This window comes from Dunckerocampus dactyliophorus, chromosome 1, assembly GCF_027744805.1.
Source record: "Dunckerocampus dactyliophorus isolate RoL2022-P2 chromosome 1, RoL_Ddac_1.1, whole genome shotgun sequence".
Classification (NCBI taxonomy): domain Eukaryota; kingdom Metazoa; phylum Chordata; class Actinopteri; order Syngnathiformes; family Syngnathidae; genus Dunckerocampus; species Dunckerocampus dactyliophorus.
Genome location: NC_072819.1, coordinates 7,354,653 through 7,380,586, shown reverse-complemented (window position 1 = coordinate 7,380,586; position 25,934 = coordinate 7,354,653). Strand labels below are relative to the sequence as shown.

Below are 25,934 nucleotides of genomic sequence, written 5' to 3'. Positions count from 1 at the left end.
TGACAAAAACTGAATCATACAAAAACTGGGGGGCACAAAAAATGCTGTTTGGCTGTGTTTTTCTCACAGGAAATAAAGTAAATCCAATGAATCTGTTACAGGAACACAACAAAATTAACAAAAAATAAATTTCATAGAGATTAATTATAGTTTTAAATGCAGAAAAAAATAGTTAAAAAGTAATAATTAAAAATAATTATTAAAAAAATAATGAAAAGTGAGGAATGGATGGAACTTATTGGTCATGTGGAGTTTCTGTACATATTGATGAGATTAAATCAGGATGTAGTGTTTCTCACCTTCTTCATCAAATTGCTGCCATTCTCAACTTTCTTTGGCCCAATAAAAATTGCACAGACGGTGAGTCAGCGACACGTAGGGCACTCGGTTTCACTGAACAATGATGTACAGGAAAAACAGACTGTTTGTTACGTGCAATACTGGAACTGATGTAAAATTTCGGCAAAAATTTTCCACAAAACCTGCGGCGTACGATAATTGAGGCCTGCCCGTACCAAAAAAGCTATGCACATACAACATCGTGACGATTCTAATATCAAATAAACTTGGGAGACATGCATGTCTCGTAAAAAGTGTAAGGCAACAGTTGATAAAGATTTGATTTCGGGTTATCTCATAAACATTTTCCAGAGTACGGCCTGGGCCAAATTAGGCTTGTTTGAGTCCCATTCTACTTTTGATTCCCAGGCTTCCTACCATTTTTAAAATTTCGACTGCGACATGTGTTGAGTAGCTGCTGTGATTTTTATCCTTATTATAAGTGCTTTCGCCAACTGGATGTAAGAGATAATATTATCGTAATGGCTGCAGAGCTGCCTGACTTGCGTAACAGATGTGTAGCCTCGCTTCAGCTCGCACACGGTGGCGTTTATCTTGCAGCAGATGGAGGAAGCCTCTCGTGTGTCGTATTAAAAACTGCACCTTGTTTATGGCCTGAGGCGCAGTGTGGAGACGAGCGTGGCTTTATCAAGCAAAATGGCACCCTAAGTGTTTCCCTGTGATTTTTTTTGTGTAGTGATGGGGCGATGATGCTTTGGTGAAAGTGATGCGTGCAACATCGACAACAAGCCAGAGCTGAGAAGGGAAAAGCCTCACGGAAAGCCCAAGCGGTGACACCGAGGAGGGCGGGGGCACTGCTAAAATTAGTATTAGCGTGGGGGCGGGGGGGTTGTGGAGTACGCTCACACACAAGAAAACAAACAGCAAAAGCTTGAGTGAATTTATGTGCGCATAATGCGAACGCACCCTGTGAAGTATGCCAGGGTTCCTCAGGTAACAGGATTACGTGGGCACATAATTGATCCATTCGGGGGGGGAATGACGGGCCTCTAAAGAGGCCGCGGCTTTGGAAATGCAGTTTATGAAACAGGCATTCGTAAATTCAAAGGAATCAATACGTCAGTTTTATTACATCTCAGAGCCAGATGGGCGTTAAAGGCAGCGCGCGTCCTTCCCAACCTCTCCATCACACCTCGCCGTCTTGTCTTTCTCCCTTTATTTATTTATTTTTTTTGTTGTTTTTTGCAGCGTTGGCACATTTGTGCACCTTAGCACACAAGAACGCGTCTTCTCCAGCGTGCATCCTTGCTCTGGTGTTTGATGTGACATATTTGTAGCAGTTGTTTTTGTTTGGGTTTTCTTCCTCGTCATCAGCAATAATGAAAAATGAAATTGGACGCTGGTAAATGCTGCACTCTTATTCAAAACCGAGCTTTTTAGGCAGAAAACACAAACATTGGAGATGTTGTTTGGGGGAAAACGACACCGTTGTCGTTATTGTTACTACCACTTGTACCGTTTGTGACAATAAGTTAGTGATAGCCGTTGTTGTTATAAAATATCTGATTGCCAAAAAGACTTTCCAGTTGTGTCCATGGCTCGATGGCGAAGATCTTTTACTTTTGATCCACTTTTGTGTGAGTCTGTAAATGTGTGACAAAGGTTGCTGCACCCCGCCCCCGCTGCTCCCTTCCTCCCTAATTCCTCATCTCCCTGGTCTCCTGTTATCTTTCTGATAAGTGGGCGCCATCAAGGTCCAACGTTTGTCAGCGAGACCTTTGCGAGTATCAAGCGCCGTATCCCTGTCGATGTTCGTGACTGTTGACCCTGTTATTCCAAAGAAATGTAGCTGTGCCGTGCCATGCGACAGGGGGATGGCGGATGGAAGCGGGCGGGGGGAGTCACATAAAGCATTCTGCATTTCCCTGTCTAAAATATGCAAGTTTCATTTAAAGACAACGGCATCCCAAGCACGGTTTAATTAGCATCCAGAGATGTAATGCGAATGAATAATGCAGCAAAGACTGATGCAAACGGAAAGAAATATAAGTCGCCGGCGATGCAGCGAGAGAGGAGGTTAAAGACGCCTCCTGATGCTATCCTCCACTTGGCAGTGGCGGCGGCACAATTAGGAGGCCCCGCTTCCCTAACGTTTGCCAGGATTTTCCTTTTCCCATTCCAGTAGTTCATTTTCGGAGTCAGTAAATAATAAGAAGTTGGTGATGCTTGCGTTTTTAATTCCCGCCCCGCTCCCCCTCCTCGCCGCACTTTCCCCTTCCTCAGTTCACTGGCTGACATCTGCTATCAATGCTAAGCAGGTGTTCCCGTGCAAGCAGACGTGCCCCCCTGTTTGTGTTTCGCCATCATCGCCACCGTGCACCCAAATGAGCAACGTGATTAAGAATCCTGTAAATTTTTGAAAGGAAACGGATGGCTGCCCGGCTAGAACGTAATTACACCGCCGCCGACATCCGCAGCTCGCCGCTGCTGCAGCAGCCGGAGCCAAAGCAACAGCAGAATTAATAATATATAATCGCATCTTTGCTTGTAATTCATAAATGAAATAAAATGGAGGGGTAACCACTGATAAAACTCCCCCCCCTCTCCCCTCAACTCTGGCAAAATGGATTCTTCCACGATGTTAACTCCATGGAGTTTTATGTCTTTTTTGGTTTTTACCTCATTTATTTGCTAAATGAGGCCTCTGCACGCGCTCTCGCTTGCTTTACTTCGCTGTGACATCACGCTAGCCGTCGCCTTGGACGATGAGCTGTGGCGTCTCAAGTGGCGTCCCACTTCCTTCCATTTAATAAGGTGATTGTTTTGTTTTTCCGTACGCTCTGAAGCAGTGGTTCCCAAAGTTTTCACAGCCCCGTACCCCATCAGACAATTGACCTGAAGCCATGTACCCTCTACTCTGTAAGCATCTCGCTGTGAGTTATTTCTCACTTGTTTGATATATTACATTGTTATTATATTTCAAGTATTTCACATTCCATTTGATTATTTTCATGCTATTTAACTTAATGATGTAATCATTATTATATGCAAATGTACTCATTAGTTTACATAATACACACAGAACATTTAACAACTTCCTGTCTGTCTCTTTTCCTGTACTGCTCACATGATGAGGCGTTCAAGCGCACTGCGTAACTCTCAGAGTGTGGCTTTCAGACGCCAATGCCGTCTCACTGTTTTTAATTTTTATTCACGTACCCCGCTTCTGAAACTGAGATTCCAAAGGAAGTGTGTGTAATTTCTTTTCCTTTGGTGGCACTGGTACTGGGTTAGGGTTAGGTTCGGGTTAGTTATGAGTTGGGGTGAGTGTTAGAAGTTAGCGTTCAGGTTAAAGGTTGAATCTAGGGATAGGGTTAGGGTTATGGGTTGGGGGTGAATGTTAGAAGTTATCAATAGGGTTAAAAATGGAAGCTACGGATAGGGTTAGAGTTATGGGTTGTGATAATGTTAGAAAGTAGCGTTAGGGTTATGGGTTGAAGCTCGGGATAGAGTTAGATTTATTGCTGGGGTTAGTGTTAGAGGTTGAAGCTAGGGTTAGGGTTAGGGCCAGTGTTACTGTTAGGGTTATGGGCTGGACTGAGTGTTAGAAGCTAGCATTAGGGTTAAAGGTTGAAGCTATAGAGTTAGAGTTAGAGTTAGAGATAGAGTTAGGTTCATGGGTTAGAGTTAATGTTAGACACTAGTGTCAGGGTTAAAGGTTGAAGCTAGGGATAGGTATAGGGTTAGGGCCAGGGTTAGTGTTAGCGTTATGGGCTGGACTGAGTGTTAGAAGCTAGCATCAGGGTTAAAGGTTGAAGCTAGGGATAGGTTTAGGGTTATGGGCTGGAGTTAATGTTAGACACTAGTGTCAGGGTTAGAAGGTTGAAGCTAGGGATAGAGTTAGGGTTAGGGACAGGGTTAATGTTAGCGTTATGGGCTGGACTGAGTGTTAGAAGCTAGCATCAGGGTTAAAGGTTGAAGCTTGGGATAGGTTTAGGGTTATGGGCTGGAGTTAATGTTAGACACTAGTGTCAGGGTTAAAGGTTGAAGCTAGGGATAGAGTTAGGGTTAGGGCCAGGGTTAGTGTTAGCGTTATGGGCTGGGGTGAGTGTTAGAAGCTAGCATCAGGGTCAGGGTTAAGGTGAGGGCCTGGCACTGATCTATGGGGAAGTTGAGTGAAGGTGGAGAAAAGAAACTCCACGTTTGTCTGCTCGCCATCTCTTTGGTGAAGACCTGTGGCAGCACTCAGGATTTTCACGGCCTGCTCTAACGCAGCGACATCAAGTCTTTATGTGTCTACGGATGCAAGGACTCTTCCATCATTTGAATTTACACACGTGCACGCCGAGCGCCACGCTCCTTCCTCCGTCCACACAGGAAGTTTACGACAGTGTTTGTGAAGCGTTACTATGAAGCAGGTGGCTCCCCTGGCTGCTGGGAAAAGATTCAGGTCACTGCGGCCTGCTGGGTGGCGATGGTGGCGGTGGGGCGGGGGGCAAGCAGACGAATCAAGGGGGCGATTGTGTCTAGTGCCAGTCAGTCGTAATTAAGAGTAGGGCAGGGAGGGGTGTGTGCACACTGATGGACCTGGAGACATCACCTCACATGCACATTAACGTGCACAGTGACACATCCTTAAGCCGGGTCTTTTATACGGAGCAGCTCACCTGAAAATAATGGCGGCGGCGGGCGGGGGTAGATGCAAATGAGGCCGGAGGTTAGCGTGGGAAAAGTGGGGCGGTGAGGGGGTGCTAGGTGATCCTCCGGGCAGAAGGAGGGGTTCTTTGTTTAAAAATACCCACCACGCACCTCCCCCTCACCCCCTGCTCTGTGTCACCTCTGCGATCGACACCCACCCGCCCCCCACGCCCTCCTCGGCTCGGCCCAGCAGAGAGAGGCATTGATGTATGGTTTGTTTAACAAAGAGGGAGGGGTCGGGTCCATTTATCAGCCAAACACAGGATTGTGACAACTTTATCACGTCATCCCGTCGCGTTATTTTTGCACGTTGAATGTTTGAATGACGTGACGCGACCGTGTTCACTAATTTGACTCTCCTCTTCTTTTTTGGGGTGTCCTCTTCTGTGTGTGTCTCCTCGACCCAAAGCAGGTAAGCCTTTAATAAGTCTTCTAAGCACCTGCTTCAAGCACTCACCTCGTTCAGCTTTTCTCCCTGCTCATCAATATTCAAAGAGCTGTAGAAACATGTGTTTGTTGTCCAAAACACCACGCTCCATGGCACTGCGGCAGGACCACTCTTGCTTTATTATTATTTATTAGCCACTCCTCTCACCTCCTCTGCCCCCTCTATCACCGGTTTCAATAATTTCTGAAAACAGCACACACACACACAACCGCATGCTTGCACGGAGGCTCAGCTTTCACTCATCAAAGTTTAATCGCCGCGCGTGTTTTAGTTTTTTCGAATAAAGCACACTTAAAAAATGTAGATGCAATAGATGTTGCATTATGCATGTGCTCTGGCAGCACTTGTAGGTTTAAACATTGGCGAGGCCACCTTGATGCCAGTAATTACCTTCGCCGTGGCCGCCGCCGTCATGAATAAGCTATTTCCTACAAGCAGAGGCCGCGCCTGATGAGCTTTTAAAGTGACTCGACACCCAAGTTGTGTGTCACCTCTCCTGCATCAGTGACTCCGACATCGCTCTCAGGTGGGGTGGTGGCAGAGCGGGTGCAGGGTTTGGCAGGAGCAGCTGAGAGTGACATGCACATCGGGCGTATCAGGCCTTGGAGTTGCGTTCTGACGCCTCCCTTGTGTCTGAGTCAACGCTCCTGTCGCTCCCTTGCCGGGCAGCGGCGTAACCTAGAACATACATTACTTTCCTTCTTAAAAATGTGTCTCAACAGCCTTAGAACTGTACAACCCAGTTTTCGTATGATGCGGTTTTGTCGAAAATGTCCAGTTTTCAGACAAACTTTTGCCCTGTATGGAATCGTTCTGCGAAATTGAAAACAAATACCAAATCCCAAACAAAGCACCTTACACTTACACAATGATTGCCTGGGCATTTATTACTGTGTGGGCCGCGGGGCCAAAGAAAGTTGCGAGTGCCTGTCGTCATGATTTCGGGAGAATTCCATGTTGTCGTGATGTACGGGAAGTTCGCATCAACAATAATAATTTACGTCCATTCATAATTTATAATTATTTAGTATGTAAAACTATAATTATTCTCGATAAAAGTATGTTTCTTAATATTTTTCGGTGTCTTTTCATAAAAAATTTCAAAAAAGATTTACATTATATCCTGCGGGAAGAATTGCTTCGGTTGTCATATGCCCCAGTTTTCATATGTTTCGGTTTTCATTTTTAAAAATTTCCCAAATTTTGCCCAGTTTTTTTTTTGTACACTGCCTCAGTTTTCGTACAACGCTGCACGTAACAAACAAACCTGTTTGCTCTGTACTGTATCGTTCCGCGAAGTGCCCAAACAAGGCCCCCTACGCGTTGCTGACTTCCTGTCCGTGCATTTTTTTTTTTATTGAGTGTGTCCAAAGAAAGTTGCGAGTGCCAGCAATTTGATAAAGAATATGATGAACTGTTGAACTCAAGGGAAGGCCGCATCAACAATACGATCTATACGGTCATCATTTATAATTATTTTGCATGTAAAACTATAATTATTCTCCATAAAATATATATTTTGGTTCATATTTTTGGGTTTCTGGATGGGATTAATTGGATTAACATTCTATGCTTTGGGAAAAATTGCTTCAGTTTTCGTACGCCCTTGTTTTCATATGATTCGGTTACCATTAAGGTTGTTCGTCAAAATTTTGACTCGGCTTTCGTACACTGTCTTGTTTTTTTTTTTTTACGAACTAATCCGTTCGCCCTGTACTGTATCGATCCGCAAAATCGCACGGCACGCTAACTGTCCGTGCACTTTTTTATCACGTGGGGCTACAGAGCCAAAGAAAGTTGTGAGTGTCAGCAATTTGATAAAGAAGGGGAGAAACTGTACTGAATTCAATCTTCCGAAGTCCACATCAACAATGAATTATTTTGCATTGTTTTCTTTATAAAATTTTGTCTTGGTTTTTGTAAAACAGTCTTAAAATTTTGTAAAATATTAATTAACAGAAACTGAGCTCCTACTGTATGTCAATAGGCTAGTAACTCTCCCATCCGTCATGTGGCAACCCGCTGTAATATCTCCGTGCATCCGCCATAAACATGCTAACCTGCATGCCATCATGTGACACCCCCGCCCCCCACCAATGTGCAAACACAGTTTCCCTGCAGGAGGGCGCGCGCCGTTAGATTAATGCGGCAGCAGTGGAGGGAAAACAAAGTAGTGTGAGCGTGCGCCTCCATCATCTTTACGAGCCGGCAGAAGAATTAATATTTAAACATTCTAATAACGTGGCTCGCCTTGCATAGACTTTAAGCAAAGCAACAATATTTTTCACCTGGGGTAACGCCGTGATTTGTCTTCCCACCGCACACAATTTCCACAGACAGCCACCCCACCTCCAGAACCTGTTTGTGATTTCCGCGTTATTTCTCACACAAAACAGAGGAAAATATTCATGGGGATGAATATTGAAATGAATTTGAATATGAGCCGGGATGGTCAAGGCGGCAGGAAGGCACCGCTTCCTCCCTTTGAGGTGCGAGCGAGCGGCGTAGTGCTAAAACTTTTTGGTTGAAAAGGTCAGAATTAGGAAATATAATAACATTTGCGCGTGGATTTTTTTTCATATGTTTTCATTGGTGGATGCACTTTGTGCGCCGCTGAAGCATGATGATAGAATGTGTGCTCAGCCGTGTTGGCTTTGCATCCGCACTCACACAGCCGTCTATTAGCATAAGAGGCACAGGTAACTGTTTACTCCCAAGGGGACTGTACAAACAAATGCTCAGTAACAGCATGAAAATGATCCACTTTGAGGAATTCTCCAAGGTGGCGAGGTTGAGCCCCGAGTCGGCGCATGCACCACGCACGCCTCTGGGTTTGTCATTGATCATGAGGAGCAGCGGCAGCTAAATTGAATGATATAAATAAGAGTTATGCACTATGCCTCGCTGCCTGTGCAGGATGTTCATATTTAATAGAACACAATGGCGTGCACATCTCACTTTGCTGCACTGTTAAAAGATCATGTCGTAAGCTCATTTCCACATCTATTGCAAGGTGCCTCGCCGAGGGAAGAATAGTTTGTCTGGTGCCTCGGGGCGCAGATTAAAGTCGAAGTTAAGGTGTACTAGCACCTTTGTGTTGGTAAAAGAGTCTCTTCCTTTGAGACGTGGTGTAACCGTGTGAAATCGCACGCACTGTGAGGCTAACGCACACCTTGCCTCCAGACGTGGAACCTTGGGTGGACTGAGGATGTGAGTTGAATGCCCACAGGAATGGGATGGACCTTAGCAACAGGTTTTAAGATGGCCCACTTTCCTGTGTGCATTGCAGAAGAGTGTTACCTTTGAGGTGTGTGAGATGTACGGCTTCTATTTCACCCACCCGTTCCCTCCCTCATACTACCCTTGTACTACCCCCTACTGGGATAAACCCAGGCGCTGCGTCCAGGAATCACTGTAATTGATTCCCTTAAAACGAGGCCCGTGGTGCCACTCCACATTAACACTCGCACACACGGGCCTCAGATTGGCCAGCCACTCTCTATTTGTCCCGCTGCCACCAGGAACGAACATGTGGCCTGTCAAGAATTCCGTCTAGACTGGCAGTGAGGGGATTTAGCACGAGTCAGGTTGGAGCAGATGACTTTCGCCAATTAGATTAAGTCCTTGGCTAATTTAAGGCAGCTCTGCGGCACTCCCACTCTTCAGTTATTTTGGTGCATGCTGCCCTGGGACCTTTAAACAATAGTTACCACGACTTGGCAATTGTACATAGAGTGCACTGAGGGATGTGAGACCTCCTTGTCAAGTACCTGTAGGTCTAATAGTGCCAGCAGTAAATAAATCTGAGCTTGTCCGCGCGCTGATGTGTCCGAGCTGTAAACATTGGGCCACAATCAATCCAGAACCCAGTGCTGACGCATGGCCGAGAGATATTTGTGGCGTTTGTGGCGTGAACGCTGGTCAAAGAGAGTTTTAATGTGAGCGTTAGATGATTTAACGTATGCCTTTCACCGCACCCAGAAACGTCAAACTGCTCACTGACCGTCACGGCCATCTCGGTGGCAGCGCAGCGGTTGCTCTTTTTCAGAGGTGTCGGGGGAGGGGTGGGTGGTGGCGGGATACGTGGGGGGAGGGGAGGATTGTACTCTGCATGACAATACCTACATCTGTCTGCCGTTTTGTTCTTTGTCATATTATGGGCTGCCTTTGTGGCAGAGCGCTGTCGTGGTAACAGGAGGTTAGAGGTACAGGCAAGGGTGGGGGGGGGGGTGGGGGGGTCTTGTGACACAGCTTTTGTTGTGCTTCCATATTTGATCCTCTTAGCAGTTTGCCATGCCTCCGCCCCCTCACTACTAACCTCTGCTACTATTAGCACAGCCTTCAATGCCACAAGTCGCTAGCAAACACCAACATGTTCACTTTACTGCAACATGAACTAACTTAGGTCTTCATCTCTCTGCAACAAAAAACAACTCAGCACTCTATAGGGTTGCCAACTCCCTGAGAAATAAATTGTAGGCAGAGCTTTGTGTCCTGTTCAGCCGCGCTATCTCGCGCAAATCACATGCGAAAAATGTTTGTCCCCAAGGGAGGCAAGACAGAAAATGACTGAGAACCACTGACTTGATGCATAACTTAAAGCAGTAGCAATTCAGTGTCCAGCTTTGATGTGTTTATATTAATTGAATGACTTAGACACACAGATAGTGTTTTGAGGGCAGGGCATAATTATTATAATGGCAACAAGAGAGCAGAGTTGTTAAATGACACTTCAAAACGTGAGCTAGCATCACTCCTGCTGCTAAGTTAGCATGTACCCCTTGAACGTGACAGCCACTTGTAGCTTGTAGTCGGACGAACAGGAGTTCTTTTCTTTTTTTTAAAGACAAAATGTCACTATGAAGCAAATAATAAATAAAAATGCCGATGAGTTTGATAACAGGTGAGCAATCAGACATGCAATTTAATGATTTTGCCTTACTCCGCATTGTCCAGTAATAATCAAGTTTTGGTGTCTGACCCCTGAAAATATGGGAAGCTGGCATTGGCTCTGTCCACCCGCATTGAATGGATTAAAATGCATGCAAAATGTGTATATTTTGAACGTTATTTTTAACACTGTGATTTCTCTAATGTTTTACTTTAAAATGTCAGCAAAAAATTTAAATAAAAATACCATTTATTATGTTAAAAAATGTCTGGGAGACAGATGCGGTCATCAAAAGAGCCACATCTGGCTCCCGAGCCATAGGTTCCCTACCCCTGGTTTAGCCTGTGGCGAACTGTTGCATAGGAACAGGATCCAGTGAAATTTTACAGACTGTTTTTGAGTCCCACAATAACGCGGGACTAAATGCGTCCCTTTTCATTCAATGCGAGGCACATATTTGTGTTTCTAAATACGGGACGGTTCCGTTTTTCAGGGGATAGTTGGCAAACCTACTCGTCTGAGCTGGCGTTTTTATGGCATCAATTTGCAGTTGGTTGAAGATGAGAAAAGTTTATAACCCCTCCCCCTGGTGGGCCTCTGGAGGGGCCATTACAGGCCCTTTATTGTTTCAGAGCTGAGGTCATCCTCCTGCTCTGCGCAGGCCAAACAAAGGCCACGGGTTTATTGCAGGCTGTGCTGTGTGAAAGGAAACACACTCCAATAGTGTTTGATTCTGGCAGATAGCAGGCAGCACGGCTGTTTCCTCGCCACGCTGTTCAGTCACTTGAAGCCACTTTTGCTTTTTTAAGACGCTCTATCAAATATCGGGACGTCAATCTCTGTTAGGAAACATGATGGTCAGCCATCAAAGAGGAGGGGCAAGGCGATCAGCGGGTTAGGGGGATACACAAAAGCAATTTCGTTGTTTAGTTGTTCAATGTTTTACATGACTTCAACATGTTTACCCGCCTTACCAGTAAATAAAAGGCTCATCAGAGAGAGCATTTCAGGCTTTTGTCCCCGTAGCACTGACCTTGGTAATTGAGACAGTAATTACAATAAGTGGCTGTTATATTTCAAGGTGCAGCAACCTTCATTATCCAAATCAATTTGAGTCACCATCAATTTGATAACTTGCTGCATGCACCGCTGCATGGAAGACACGCAGCCGGCACGCCTGTCGTCCACCATATAATAGGACGCCGTTACTGAGATTGAGCCGCCCCACTCTCGGCGCCGGCACCAATCAATATTAATGGCTCATAAAAAAAAGTACGGCAAAGGCTCGGCCTACCTAAACAAAGTATCGTGCGTAGAAACCCTGCCCTCACGGGAAGTCGAGATGCACGGAAGGGGTCAAAAGTCAGCGGGGGTTACGATCCAGTCAACATTTCTACGATGAAAAGCATCAATCGTTCTAAAACCGAATACTACAAAAAATTAAACAATTTTTCCCATAGGACACAGGGTAAATCCAATGAATCCACTCCAGCTGGGGGACAACGCCTTCTGGTCTCGTTTCCAGTTGAAGACATGCTAAAGGGCACATTTTGTAATAAAAACACGTTACGAACACACGAGACTGAGCCACCAACGCGTGGGATTTTTTGTTCGGGCACTCGATTCCGCGGGATGACATGCGGGCCGACAAACTACTTTGTGTAACATTCTCATTTGAGTACGCTAAATGACTAAGTTTCGCAGTCAGGTGGGTGATCCAAGATGTCTGTCCACATTTTTATTAATACCACAAGATTCAATGTGCCAAAGGGTAAAATACAACAACATTGTTTGATTGGTGTACGAGAACGGAGGCAAACCTTTCGCAAAAAAATCATACAAAAAAACAGGGCTTTCGAAAACCGACTTTCCACTGTACTTGACTGTTTCCACACACTAGCAGCTCTATGGAGCCTCACAGAGGTCCACATTCATATCTCGCCACCTGGATGCAGCTGACCCCGGAGAGCTTTTGCAGTGCTACAGATGCATGTCTGTTAAATCGTGTTGTGTTGTGTTGTGTGGCCCTTTAATGACAACAGTCAATATTTTGGCAGTATTGGTATACATTATGTTCACCTCACCCCACACCCCTGACGGCCCTATTTGTAATATTCCTGTATATGTCCAAGCATGAGACACGAGCCGCAACATCGGCTGCAAAACTAAGGGCTTGTCGACTTGTTTATCAAACACCACTGCAGCCAAACTACGTTTATGATCACTCTTTGGCAAATCTGCTTGCTGCCAAGCTACCACATCGCCCAGACAAAAAAAAAACCCGGCAATTATTTTGTGACCTCATTGTCATGGGTTGGAAAATTGTGTAATTAGAACGTGTTTGTTTGTTTGGCACACCTGCAGCTCATCCCTCGCCTTGAAGACGGCGGGCACTGCCAGCCGCCGCCGTCGTCGCTGGCTGTCACTGAGACGAGCACAGAAAGAAAGGCGGCAAACAGGGTGAAGTAGCGAGAGAGTGCGCCGCTGTGTACGCCATTCTTCCAGAAGCCTCTGACTGGCTTATTGCTGTGCATGTTAAGAATCGGCCTTTTACACAGGCGTACAATGGAGACGACATTACTTCCACAGTAGCCTCATTATTTCCTAGCCGCCTACCTTCTGCCCCGCGCTGGTTTACTCACTCCTCGCGCTATTGTTGGGCCATAATGGCGCTGGGGCAGTTCTGCAATTCCCTCATTATTCAGCTTATTAAGGCTGCATCGACTCCATAATCGTGCTGCATTTGGTGTCAAAGGGGGCGACTGTACTGATTTGCCACATTTGAAGGCGAGACGAGGCTGCGAGCTCAATCCTCCACGCACGCATGCAGGATGAAATTGCTCGGCGAATGCGGGCGGCGTGCAAATGCTCCTCGCCGCCGCCGCCACACAATGCTTACTCCATCCCGAGGCAAAGTGCACCTGACAGATAACCCCGCTGATTTGGACGTTGTTACAACGCGCCAGAAAACACGGGCGTGCCGAAACACAAAACATGCTAACGGGCAGGGGTTTGTGACAATGTGAGGTCCGGGCAGAGTCAAATCTTTTATTTGGCATCACGCAGCTACCGCTGTGGCGCAGACGGACTGAAGAACAGCAAAGAAACATTTGCCACGAATCAGAGAGCTTTGTCTGCCCAAGAGAACGTGGGTCACACAGAACACATAGACTGTTTCTTCCTCACTTCTATAATTACTGTGTGAGGCGTTCAAGTTCTTCCGGGCCGCAGTGCCCACCTTCTTTTTGAATAACATCCAGCAGATGGCCAGAATATGCAGAAGCCCAGGGCTGACGGAGGCTGCGTCTCGCCATGCAATGTTCTGTCATACGTTGGAGTATCATTTGGCAATTAAGTGATGCACCTTGCGAGGATAACGCCAGGCAGGAAGTGGCGCGCTCGCAGGCACTCAGTAACGAAGGCCTAATGACTATTCATAAGTGATTTTCACTATGCCGATCCACTCGACTGGGAAGCTTCGCCCCGGAGAGTCGGCGCTGTCACTTTCTCTCACCTCACAAAAGTGCCGCCATCGACGTTGTAGCACGTGAGCGAGAAATTACCCAGAATTCTGCTGGGGGGGGGCGTCTCAGGTCACATGCAGGAGGACGAGGGGGTGGGGTGCCACACATCTGGCGCGAGATAGGTGCCGCCTGGGGCCAAAGTGCTGCTTCAAGTATGGCGGATTGATGGCGGTGGACATCTTCTCACACGCCAGTGACTTCTATCTTCTGCGGCAGTCACATAGCTTTGAGGCGGCCATCTTGCAGAGTGAGAGCATGGCTCGATGACCTCCCTGTGAAACCTCGACAATATGACTTTACGTGTAAACGTAGTGGCCTTCAACTCCATGTGGGTCCGTCAGGTAACCCCCCGCGACCCTGCAAATATCAGCTGAGAATTGCTTTGTTGTCTCCGGATCCTGCTAACACTATGATCTTCATTTATGCCAGCCCCCGCCCCCCAAACACCACGTTATCTGGCTCTTATCGCCAGGCACCGTTCACCTTATCTAAGGTAAATACAATAACGGGCTCATTAGGCTCATGGCTACTTGGCAGGCACGTTTACTCAGCAATATAAGCGTGTCGGGTCAGCCGTGCGTGTGTATGTGTGTTTATGTTTGCGTGTGAAATTATGCTTCCAGCGCAGCTCGGCGGACCACTAATAGAATAAAGTACCTAAACGAGCCTTTGTGACTTTTGCTTTTCGAGTGTCGGGATCACTTTAGTGGCAGCTTGCCAGCACCACTATCACATAATTAATCTGCATCGATCATCTGGTCTTGGCAGAATCATTGAGTCAGGACGTCTCGAGGTTCCGTCTGCCAGTTGAACGCGGGCGGCTCGGGTTCACCAAACAATGGTTTCACACGTTGAACTGGAGGTGAGAAGTCAGTCCCTGGTCTCACAAGAATCAGCGGGTTTGATCTCGGGAGCGTTGTAAAGACTCAACTTCTCTGCATTGATTTTTTTTTTTCCTTAATAAAAGTGCAATGTGGAGGCCGCCTTTCCTCTCTTTATGTCCATTGTTGGCAGCTGTCATCGCCCTCCAAAATAAAAGGCTTGAATTAGAATATTTTCCTGGTAGGACTGGGTCAAGAGAGAGGAGTTAGCACTAAGTTGGACTGTTGGACTTACAATTAAACCTGGACCTAAGTGGAACTGCAGACAGGTGCAGACTGTGTGTGTGTGTTGTTTTAGGCTGGGAGGGTCTCCAATAGCGGCCATAGTAACTTAGCAGTTAGTTTTAATTGAACTAGCAGCCCATCATTACCATATGCTGTCATTATTATAAAGCAGAGACGATACTTCAGTCTCCATAACCCCCCCCCCCCCCCCCCCCCCCCCAACACACATACACACCCTCACAGCCCTCCACCCCATCATTACACTGTGGCATCTATCTGATGGCAGCTTAATTAGGGCTGTACAGCACATTAAGCAAGGGGTGTAGCCATGCTCAAATATTTATAAGGTTGAGTATATTTATGATCTCTGTCATAATCCCTTATTGGAAGACCTCAACATGGTCACCCCTCCCCCCACTTCCTCTTTGCTCTCCTTCCCCCAATGCAGAATGTGCAAGGGGCAAGGGGGCGGGAGGGTTTCCAACAGACGTCCCTGAGCGCTAGATAAGATGTTCAATACCTTAGCACACCGGCGCGCAAAGTTTTGGTTTGTTATGTCAAACTTGCCGTTGTTTTGTCTCACGGCTACACGTGCACGCACTTGTGCATGGTCCTCTCACACACAGGCCTTTATTTTCCTAATTCCCCCTCGTGGTGGCTATGTTCAGTGGCAGGGATGCAGCCTTAAGTGCCTACGAATAGCACTTCACTCTTACCTATGCGGACACAAAAGGCTGCAACAAGTTATTGCCGCCATTGAGGGCTCTTCGCTTTGTCCACTTCTCCTCGGTTAGACGCAGAAGAGTTGTGTTTGTTTAAAACACAAGAACTCATCCTTAAGAAGCTCTCACCCTCCTCACTCCTCTTGTCTGTGCAGTGGGTGGGGGCAGGTAAGAGTGGTGGGTTCGGCATTTTCCCGATCTGAGTCGTCAACGCTTTGGTGAGTGCAGTGGAGGCCACCAGTCACTTAGGTTGGCGAGTGCATCGTGGTTTTGATGTTGTTCGAGTGGCAAGCTGCCAAATATTATGCACACCGGGGGTGGGGGGTGGGGGGTGTCTGCGAGGGTGGCGGGTGGTGTTGACTCATGATGGTGTCACAAACCGTTGCACAAACTGAGCTTGTTACCTTCACTTTTTGGTATATTTGCTGTATTTGGGCTCCAGCAGAACAATCGCCAGCCTCAGCACCTTTCGTAGAGTTCAGCAGGTCCCGCCCACGTGTTTCAGCCCAGCTTAGCATTTACCTCTGAGGAGTGGAGCCCGCCTAAATGCCGTTGTGGTAATAATGTCCAAGTGTTGCCCTGCTGACTCCGGCGTAGGACGGTAAGGTGGCGTGCCGGTAGCAGGATATGTCAACACAGCGGGCCTCTGGCCAGGTGGTCAGCATTGGGTCGTGCCTTTATTGATTCTCCTACTTTCACTGATAAACATCCTCCCACCTTATTTGCCCACTTAGGGGAGGCAAGTCGAGTGAGTGGCACTGCGAGAAGACAGTTGCTGGAAAACCTTTGACTTCTTCTCCTCCTGGCAGCTCCAAGTGGAGAAGCTCATTCTTAAGTATTGTATTGCATCGGGTAGAAATGACTGGGAGCATCAGAGGGGAACTGTACCTGGGAAGTGTCTCTGTGAATCCAGAGTGTGAGCAAATACAAATACACTGGCCGCAAAATTGTATTACCGCACCTCCTCTTTTGAACAAGGTTCCCGTATCCCCTGGTGTCGACTTGCTTGCTGTTCCGGCTTTTCAAGGTGTCAGACACACTCTGGTGCCGTCATATCCTCTTTTCACTCTTCCTCTTCGGCCACAAACATATTTATCTTCTTCTCGCCGCCATCAAGGGCGAGCACAACATCCAGTGCGGCGAGCTCTCCGGGGCCTGTCACTTGCCATTTACCTTTCAGCCACTCAGCAGACACGTGGATGCACTGTGACATGCAAAGTGAAAGTCAACCTGGATGCTCACATGCGCATGCACACATGCACGCAGAGGACAAAGGTGCAACTCCTCCTGCAAGCCACATTTGCTCCCATTTCATCATGTTTCTTACTGCAATCACCACCTCTGGAAGCCAGAGTCGCTTCATTGTCTCCTCCATCAGTTTTTATAGTATGAATTATGCTTTATTTGAGGGAAACCACTCACTAAACTCATGCTAGCAGTTTGTTAGCGGCCCGACCAGCATGCAGGCGTCATGTCCACCTCAACAGCATGTCCTCTAATTGTTTGGAAGAGAGCGTCTTCCTACTCTGTTTGCTGTAATGAGAGATAAGTCGTTTCACACCGACAAGCACCTTTCTCGTATGTCGTCCACGCCAACACACACACACACAAACACATCCGTGTACAAGCACATATCCTCCCCCACTCACACACACTGCAATGGGCCTCGGGCCGACTGCAAGCACACCACTCTTATCTCCCGCGCACAGACTCAGCACGACACCACAGTCGAGCCACCTGATATCCTCTCAGGTCCGACTTCCTCTCCGCCATCTAAATTGTCGTTAATTGAGCATTGCTAATCGGATAGGACGCTAGCTTTTCAAGAGAAATGGCCACGTTGGTTGAGTGTCGGGCGGTGACGATTTGTTGTGAAAATCTATGTGCTGTGCATAATGATGTTAAGTATGGCCGATGCGGCGTGGGTGGCCCTCCCGGGGCTAGCTAGCTCACCAGTTCAGCGGTGGAAACCTGCCCTGTTTGTCCTCCTTGCAAAGACTGAAATGTGTACTCGTGTTTGTCGGCGTGTCTGCAGACAAGATGACCGCTGTTGCTCAAGAAGGTTTCAAAACAGAGTTCAAGTTGGTCTTAGTATAAGACTCCTGAAGGAGGCGAGGTGGGGGAAGACAAGAATGTTGAGGAGGCGCACCGCCATGTCCGCTGATGTTCCTCACCGGGATGTCATCTGTGTGCCATGTCGCAACTATTCCACAGTGCTGAACTCTGCTTCCTGATTGCATAGAGAAGTAGGCGGAGTCACCGTGTTGCAACTGGAGGACTCCCAAAAGGAAGCAGCTGTCCGGGCCACATGCATGCTTGCACTGTGTTCTCTTTCTGGGAGACAAAGTTCAAATGTCCGAGCGTTGACTTAATCGAAAAATGTTTCTGCTAGGGTTTGTGGTGGTACCAAGCAGAAAGTAGAAACATTCATTTTAAGGATTCATCCGTGAACTGGATGGCACAGTAACACCTAATCAGACATGGAGGCGTTGCCCAGGTGTCAAAATGTGTCTTCTGATTGCCCATTCTGCTTGTGATGAAAATGCCTCTGCTCATCCAAGTAACAAATGGTTAATAAAGCTTTATCCAACAAAATGTTAGCCTGTTGGCTGTGGTTAGCCTGGTTAGCCAAGTTGTAGTCATTGTCCAAGACCCTTTGCTTGCTTAGAGAAGATTCCTGTAGATTAGAGATACAATGGGTACTTCAGTTTACATATGCCCCGGTTAGCGTGTTTTTCGGTTAACAACCAACATTTTTGCTTAAACTTTTCTTTGGCTTCACCCGCTTGTTTAGCGTCCAAAATACCGTTATATCTTGTGATACTTGCATTGTGGGCCGTGGGTGCCAATTTAGGTTGGTAATATCCGAGTTGTAGAGAGATACACGACGTAACAAACACACGGACCACACAGGAGAGAAAGGCGATGGACCATACCGACACAAGGGTGCAAGACCGTCGTCATTTCAGAGGTATGTAAACGACGGGAGTGGCTCCGTCATCAGCTGCAATGTATACTACTGCGGTTCCCGTGAACAGTCTATCAACTGACGGACCAAATCAAACGTTTGGCCTGTACTGTATATTAAACGGCAAAGTACACATTTTCTGCATGTGAAACTATAATTATTGTCTATAAAATGTGTTTTATGTTAACATTTTTGGGTGTCTGGAAAGGATTAAATGGATTTACATTATTTTCAATGGGAAAATTAGCTTTGGTTAGAGTCCGTTTTGGTTTGAGTCGGACCCTCTGGAACAGATTAATGACGTTAACCAAGGCACCACTGTACTTGATATTGGCTTTTCTACCGATATTATCCATCACTTTATTACTGATACCGATATTAATCGATACCGATGTAGACAGCAGCTCTTCCTTCAAACTAATGTCATGCGTGAAAACAAGGCTGAAACGGTAAAATGAGACAGCTTTGCTGTCAAAGCTAATGGCGAGCAGATTGTTGCACTTGTCACTTGATTCCCAGGCAGACTTTGAGTCTCTGTCCTTCTAATGGCTCTTTGACACCTCACATTCCTGTTGGAAGCCAATTTGTAGGAGTGGACAGGCAGGCAGCACAGTGGCGTGGTGGGGGTGGACACATTAGTGCAAGTCAAGGTGTTAAAGACCGGTTGGCTGCGCTTGGTGGCATTGGTCACACCTGAGAGGAGGAAAGTCAGGAAGCACCTTAAGATGAATTTGAGCACGGGGAGGGGTGGAATTTAAGGATCTGGTCAAGAATCACCTCTGTGTGGCTGTGGGAGGTGGCCCCACAGTCCGCGTCAAGTCAACAATATGAGTACGTTGCTATGAGATGCCTTGTTTGTATTACCTGAAACAACAAACAGGAGCAGTAGGGAAAAAAGAGATGTGAAAGGAAAGAGAAAGTGGTCCCCCGGGGCACCATTTACTTCCTGTGCAGATGAGGTGACAGGCATGGGAAGTCCAAGCTGCTCGGTTAACTCTGCTGGCATCGTGGATCACGCTGTTCAGCCGGATTTGATTGCAAAGGAGGAGTGGACCTCTCTGGGCCATCTCTTTGCCCTCCGTAATGACCCAGTAAAGTCTGTTAATCACCTGATTGGCAGGGATGGAAGGACCGGCATCAGTGGGCATTCATCATGCCGCACTGTGTGTGTGTGCGCATGGGAGGGGCGCGCTTTTCTTTCATGCATTCTTCCTTATCAGGTATGTGCCTAAAAAGATCCCTCCACTTGCAACACTCTGTCCGGAGGAACCAAGAGAGGAAGATGAAAGGCGCTTGTCCCCGGTTTCCTGTCTCGCTGCACTCTCATGCTCTTCTCCGACTGAGTGCTACGCTCACTTCCTCCCACTTTTCCGCCTCGAAACCCCCTTTTGGTAGATGAAATAGTCACATGGTGATAGGAAAAAAAGGTTGATGGGGGCAATTTTTGGCAGTTCCGGCTGACAGTGGCTTCCGAGTACTCATCAACCCAGAACAATGTGACTTGCTGCCCACAACACACCTTCTGGGTGGGGTCGGATATGCATATCAAGAACGAGACCCTCCTCACTGCTCCTTTGCCACCTAATCGAAATGGCACAGACAAATAGACTGTCATCTGCAGGCGGTGGCGGGTCCTTCCTCCAAATGAGGCTCAGCAAGCTCAGTAATGTGTTTAACTTGTAAATAGCGCCGGTGACAGATCGCAGGCCATCCGGCAGCGGGGCGAGAACCCGCAAACTCCGCCATTCACCTTTTGCCGCCACATCTGTCCCGTTAATGGGCTCCACTTCTTGGGTTCTTGTTCCCAATTAGTTTACTAAGAAAAGCTCAGGCAAATGTGTTTACGGAATCATAGCCGTTAACAAACGCAGGCGAGGGGGGTTGTTTGCATTCTTTGCTACATTAGCATCCTAAAGACAAACGCTAGAGGAAATAGCATTAAGAGTATACACTCGCGCTCTTAATGGTATGCTCTTTCATTTGGTGAATAGCTTCCCCTTTGGAATTGTGTGTGCTCGCCGTCCTCTCCTTCAGGGTTTGGCGAAGCATGCTTCCTTACGCCTGAATCCCGCAGATGCTCGCTCTTTATTTGAACCAGGCAGGTAAATTGTTCATTGGGGCTTAGGGCACGAGGGGCTGAAGTCGAAGCATTTGTTCCAGCGGCGTAATCTACACATCAATTAGCCTGCCGAGGTAATTAGCACCTCACCGCCATACGTACTCGCACACACACGTCACTTTCAAGCTGCTGATCAAAAACAGCAGGATTGACAGGAACACAGGGATGCTGAACCCCGGGGTAGCTGTGCGTGCGTGTGTGTGTGTGTGTGTGTGTGTGTGCGTGTGCGAGAGAGAGATGGCGTCTTACATTAAAATTCCCTTTTAGGGTGACCAAACGTCCTGTTTTCCCAGGACATGTCCTGTTTTTCACCATCCTGTTTTTTTTTTGTCCTGAATTTTCATGCGTTTTTCATTGGTCCGTTAAATTGAGCAGCATGTGACGGAATCGTGAGGCTTTTTGAATTAGTGTTGCCCAAAACACAAAGAAAAAGCAAAACGAGCACGGAGTGAATCCTCGACGCTCGTCTCGTAAAATTGATTACATTCCAAAACTTTAGAACGCTCCTCCTTGGGAATTTGTGTCTTTTGTATCATAACAATTTCCATATCCATACAGACGAGGCACACTTTAAATGTACTGAAATGAAGGCGGTCACAAAATATAACTACATTGTGTGACGAATTGCATAAAACATTTTTACGTTAAAGATGTTCAATCAGGTGTGGAATATTTTCGCTGGAGTTAAACTTTCAGTTAATTTGGAGCTGTTCATACATAGAAACATACCAGGGTATCCGTGGGGTATCCTAAAAAGACTAGTGTCCAAATATGTACGGCCTTAAAACGTCTGAAATCCTCTTAAAATATCATAAAATGTCTTAAAATGGAAAAAAAATGATATTTACTTGTATTTCGAACAAATGCATACACCTCAGTGTCCCTTTCATACCTGTGCAGCCCGGTCAGGATGCATCATGTGCTGTTACAGCAGAGTACAGCAGCGGAGAAAACGTAACGAAAGCCCACAGCAAAGCCGAATTACTTGGCTCCGGAATGAATCAATCAATGCATTTTGTATTCCAACGTGAAAGCGCTGCGAGAAAAAACTATGACGATTTGCTTTCATGTCTTTTTTTTTTGCCAGTATGGATGTGTAATACGTCTTAAATTGTATTCATTACGGTCTTAAATTTGACTGCTGGACACCCTGCACACAAATATATATAATTGCCCCGTTATGTATATTTCAGTTAACAAAAATAAAAATGGGCATGTTTCACACAAATCTGCAAATGGTGATTACTTCATTTGAAAAGTGGGATTAAAAACTGGAACCATATGACAGCCCTAATTGAAATGATACGGTATCTTTCAGTAAACTTGGAGTATCCTGGTTTTCCGTAATCCAAATATGGTCGCCGTACCTTTTCACCTACGATTTGCAGAGTGCATGTATGTTGCAGTGATGTGCTTGATTAAGTGTGTGTTTTTTTGGCCGTCACATCGCACCAGCGCAGCTGTCCGATGACAACAAATAAATGTGCACCTTGCAAAGGGTTAAATATGTGTCAAATGAAGCAACTGTTCTTGCAGTTTGAGCTTGTTGTAGGAAAGTGGGATATTCAGGTCTGATGTGATGTGATCAAACAGGAGCACATGTTAGGGGTCGCGACCTTAAACATGCATGTGGTGCAGGCTGTCTTATTAAGGTGGACTCAAAGAGCCCCAGGTGTCCCGCCTCCTCTGTCACACCGCCGTGTCATTAAAAGTGTAGTTTTCGCCCTCCTGCAGCTCCAAGGGAAAGGCAGGTGCATCATGGGGGAAAAGGGAAGGAAAAAGCCTCTGACTATTTCCTCCCACTCACTCATGGTTGCTCTGGGGCCCCGGCCGTGGCGTTGCTTCTTCGTGCCGTTTATGGAGATAGTGAGAGAGGTTAAGTCGTGTCACATTGCCGCCGGCTTGCACCTGACGCACCTTCCCGCCAGCGTACACGCATACACACACAGTGGAGTTATTAAAGCGGCAAAAATGAGGAGAAATCAATCTCATTTGCATTGGAGGAAATTCCCTGCAGTGCAAATGATGTGGAGATGCATTGTTAGCCTGAGAATTCCACCTACCGTATTTTACGGACTATAAGTCGCTCCAAAGTAAAAGTCAAAAAATACATCATGCAAAGGAAAAAAAAACATTTAAGTCACATTGGACTATAAGTCACATTTATTTTGAAATTTATTTAACAAATTGCCATACAAAGAACAAACATTTCACCTGGAAATAACAGGCTGGATAGGTGTCCGGTATGTTGACGTAACATTTATCCAGTCACACAGCAGCATAAAAAACATACCTGGGAGGCTAAATAGGCTGAATTAACATAACAGGACAGCAGGTCCAGCAACAAGTTACCGGTAAGCAAGTTCACCAAGCTCCCGATCTCTTCCCACATCACTGAATCCAAGCCTAGAGCACCCTCTCGTGGCTGTCGACGATAATGCTCACTCAGTGTGGTTTAACATCTTAAACCATGTTAAATTATATGTCTATATTGTGATATACAAGTTGCACCTGGCAGTCAAACTGTGAAAAACAGCCCGGATAGTCCAGAAAATACGATACACAAGTGCCCACCGTCATTATGTACTCGCCACAAGCTAATGCTAAACGCTAAGGCCTTGTTGCCGGGGAGCTAATTGGGAGGTTGGTAACCGAGTCAGAAAGGGTCCAGACCACCACGACTGTGTGTGTGCGTGTGTGTCTTGGAGGGGGAGTAACAGATGTGATTTTACAGTCTCATTACCATGTGAATGAGGCCCCGGCCCGGCGGCTTGGCTCAGCCCAAACTAGAGAGGGGACAGAGGATCCCTCCCTACCCTCCTGTGGCCCCTCACCTGGAAACTTGCCCCCCATCCCACGGTTCCATCCCCCTTGCTGGTTCATTATGTCTAATATCTTTAGTCCATCTGAGGTCGCTCTGCGATATCACCCCCTCCCCCCAGCATGCACACACACACGCACACGCACCGATCGACCTTTCAACAGCTGGTGACTCGCACTAGAGTTTTATGGCAGCCAGTGGCCAATGTTTTTTCTCATCATTGTCATCCGCAATGGTAGAAAATTGACTGCGGTCGCAATAAAAAAGTGGCCTCTCGCTCACCTCAAAGCAACAGGAGGAGTCAGGAAAGTTGTTTTTAGAGCTCAGGTACTGTTTATGCAAAGATAAGAAGCGTCTGTGGCCTTGTGGCGTCAGGCAGGAATGCAGAACGGCCTTGCTCAAAACACCCGTTTAGGAAAAAAAAAGGGAAGGGATGGTTGAACACATTATTCGTCTTCCCTCTACCTGTGAATCCAACAGTGTTCATGCCTTGCTCGGTCTTAAATGAGCTTTTAATTCATGGCCTTCCAGCTAGCATGTGTTGGATTTTGGCCACATGCAAAGATGAACTTCAAGCTGCCGTTAATTCTTCCAAAATGGATGTGTCACACATGTGAGAAGCCTCGTTTGTGTTCCCGCATCAAATGCTGGCATGAGCCCATAATTACAGCCCAGGTTCTGCTGATGAACAAAAAGTACAGTAATCTGTCCCGGCAGTGCAATATGTTACAGGAGCTTTCTAATTAATCTTACAGGGAGCCTAATACATTTACAATATCACATTGCTGCAAAACTGTATGTAGATTTATTAAAGCTTTTAATCAGTCTTGGCAAAAATTAATTTCTCAATGATTGCTTACGTTTGAATTTGCATATACTTAGGGCAACTCATTTATTTTTATAGATTCTGTGCAACGTCACCAAGAATAAAGAATGGCAGCTTTCCTGCTCCGTGCCTTATTTTTCTCCATTTCATTTTCTGTTCTTTTTTGGAAACATTTCCTTCATATTTTATCATGAGCTTTTATGCAATCAGCTGTGTAATACTATTAGCCAGGGCATATGATGCGGTGCAGTTCGACACCGACCTTGGTTTTCGTTCCAAAAAACGAAACATACGACAACTGAGTCAATTCTTCCCACAGGAAATTTGTATCGTTCCACAAAATCGATCACGCAAACAAAACTCCCGATGCATTGCTGACTTACTGTCCACGCATTTTATACCGCGTGGCGCCACGGGGCCCAAGAAAGTTGCGACAAAGAAGGTGAGAAACAATATTGAATGCAGTCTCTCCAGGATGAATGGGAAATCCGCATCGACAAGAAGTTCCGTGCATTTGTCATTTATAATTATTTAGCACTGACATTCTGTATAAAATGTACTTTTTGTTTTAGGTGTCCGGAACTAATTAATTTGATTTACATTGTTGATGTGGATTTCCCATACATCCTGGAGAGTGTTTCTCACCTTCTTTCTTGGTACTTTCTTTGGACCCGTGGCCACACGCAATACAAAAATCGTGTGGAGAGCAACGCAGTTTGTTTGGGCACTCGATTTCGCGGAACAATACAAATGGACGGAACTTATTGTTGATGCGGATTTCCCATACGTCCTGGCGAGAATGAAGTCAATAATGGTTCTCACTTTTTTTGTCGCAAATTTCCTTGGCTCCGTGGCCCCACGCGCTAAAATATGCACGGACAGTAAGTCAGCAACGCATCGGGTGTTTTGTTTGCCCGCGCAATTCCGCGGAACGATCCAGTGCAGAGCAGACGAGCTACTTTGTTACATGCGATATTGTACAAAAAACACGACGGTGTACAAAAAAACAAGGCAACATTTTTGAAAACCGAATTATACGAAAACTGCGGCGTCCGAAAACCACTGTTTGACTGTGTGGTAACAAAAATAATAAGCATGCTGTGACAGCATAATAAAAATGAAATTTCTTGAATACATGTCTTAAAAACAATCATGTCAGACCCTAACCCTATTGGCATGTCAACAAATATGGACTGTCACATGACTGTCTACGACAAATACATCACTTTTTTTCCTGTTGAGAGCAGACAATTAGAGCATAATTAGCAAAATGTTACATCTGACATTAACAGTGGTGTTTTTTTGTTAAACCTTATGATTCTTCCCTTTGTCATTACCTCGTCGCTTCCCTCCCGTGTAAATACTCACATTGACACACACAGATGTCCACTCACACACCGGCGAGTCGTACCAGTGTGTGTGCAGAAAAACATGATTCATAAATGCACAGAGTCGAAGCAGATGTGTTATCGGGGTGGCTCGAGTGCTGCAAGGCTACACTCGCTCTCCTG

General features: G+C 46.3%; 1 protein-coding gene across 5 annotated transcripts in view; it reads left to right on the top strand.

Annotated features, from left to right (window-relative positions):
* zeb2b (zinc finger E-box binding homeobox 2b) overlaps window positions 1–25,934 on the top strand; it is a 66,237-nt gene that overhangs the window by 14,674 nt on the left and 25,629 nt on the right. Inside the window, exon 1 of one of the 5 annotated variants that reach the window (XM_054798738.1) lies at window positions 12,715–12,797. The exons of the other annotated variants lie outside the window; for them this stretch is intronic. The gene's annotated coding sequence lies outside the window, so the exon portion shown is untranslated. Of the gene's footprint in view, window positions 1–12,714; window positions 12,798–25,934 lie in introns of those variants that run through there. 5 annotated transcript variants of the gene reach the window in all.